Below are 1,627 nucleotides of genomic sequence, written 5' to 3'. Positions count from 1 at the left end.
CACACACACGAACTCACATTACTACGCACACGACGCACCCTTTCTGTTTTGTTCTTGTTCGTTGTCCTTTTTTCGAGTGGTTGCAGAACGTATTTTCCCCCCCTTGTATCTCGAGTGAGGATGCTGACGATACCTCCCTCGAGACTACGAGTACTCATTGATGCATAGAGCGGATCAAGAGTATTGTTAGTGAAATTACTCTACACTGTATGTCGATCTAATGATTCGGACTCGTTGGAATTGCTATTACGTTCGGACCTTTTGTTCGTGGAGGACTCCCCGTCGTGAGACTAGAGGCTTCACAGTATGAATGGACATTGATGTTTCCCCGGGAAAGGGATCCTTATGACATGTAAATGGTCTTTGTTGTAAAGCTATGAGGAATATTTGGTGAAAGACTCAATTTTCGGGCTATGCGGTGGATGAGAAGGAAAGGGAATGAAACGCGGACCGTGAGTTCCGATGGTGGTTCCTATTGAGGGATTGTTTGGTGAACAAAGTGTGGTTAAGAAAGAGAACTCGGTCACTTGGCCTGCTCGGTGTCTATCATTATGAACGGGATGTGGAGAGAGAGACAGACAGACAGAGAGGGAAAAGAGAGAGGGGGAGAGAAGAGGGAGTTGACTACTCTTGCATGTATTTATCTCCATGTTAGACATACTTGCAAGTGTTGGTGTGTTGTGAAAGAAAGCGAGAAAATGCTGTTGTATATTGTCTTTCGTCTAATACATGATTATCTTACTTTCTCTGGTCTACTTTTGCGAACCAGAAACGTAACTGATCCTCGGTGAGTAAGACACTGAGATAGAAAAAAGAACGTAAAGAAATCAGGGAGCTGCAAAGTACCGGAATTGGAGTACTCTGTTAGGCTACCACCACAGAAAACAACGAGAGTGGATTAACGAAACTGGAATAGATGTGTTAGCAGATTTTAAAAAAAAATCAGAATTGCTAGAGAAGGAAGGAGGAGAATATTGATTTTGATTCACGTTAAATAATTTTAATAGGTTAAGAGTAGGGTGTGGAACGGAAGACACAAACGTGGATTCAACAAATAAGTTGATGCGATGCTTAAGATCAACAGAGGAGAATTTGACACAAAGACAGAGATAGGTGGATAGGGACAGCGGGATATGGAGGGAGAAAGAAAAAAAGACGAAAGCGGTGTCAAGAGTCACTGGTCTCAGGGAGACTGAGCGAGAGACATAAGTATGGGGAGAGAGAGAGAGGGGGGGGGGGCTACAGACAGACAGGCAAGCAGAGACAGACAGAATTAGAGGCAGTGAGAGAGATAGGGGGGGGGCACCGGAGGATCCAACACAGAGGGTAATTTCGGTGGTGTAGTAAATTGTGTGTGAGAGTGAGAGCCCGTGAGTTGAGGGACGATGCTCGGTGGGACTAATCAGTCCTTGTGTATGCCGCGTCATGACAGCGCCGGGGAGAGCTCCTTGTCTCTGGGCCAGCAGAGTTCCGGCGGATTTGCATATTTCTGGCTGGACTCTTGGGGCTGATAAGAGAAGAGCCTTTTGGGGTGTGCGCTCAGTGGATGAAGTTTGGGTAGGGATTTTTTTTAATCGTTTTTTTAAATTTTATTTTATTTATTTTTTTGGTGTTTTGTTGGGGGGTT

The 1,627-nt window shown here is 44.9% G+C and overlaps 1 protein-coding gene across 1 annotated transcript in view; it reads left to right on the top strand.

Moving 5' to 3' along the window:
- Positions 1-1,627, top strand: part of LOC101864236 (E3 ubiquitin-protein ligase MIB1) — a gene marked incomplete in the record, with an annotated part of 184,898 nt that overhangs the window by 79,526 nt on the left and 103,745 nt on the right.

This window comes from Aplysia californica, unplaced genomic scaffold, assembly GCF_000002075.1.
Source record: "Aplysia californica isolate F4 #8 unplaced genomic scaffold, AplCal3.0 scaffold00326, whole genome shotgun sequence".
Lineage (NCBI taxonomy): Eukaryota > Metazoa > Mollusca > Gastropoda > Aplysiida > Aplysiidae > Aplysia > Aplysia californica.
Note: the sequence above shows the minus strand (reverse complement) of the source record. Positions and strands in the feature narration are given on the sequence as shown.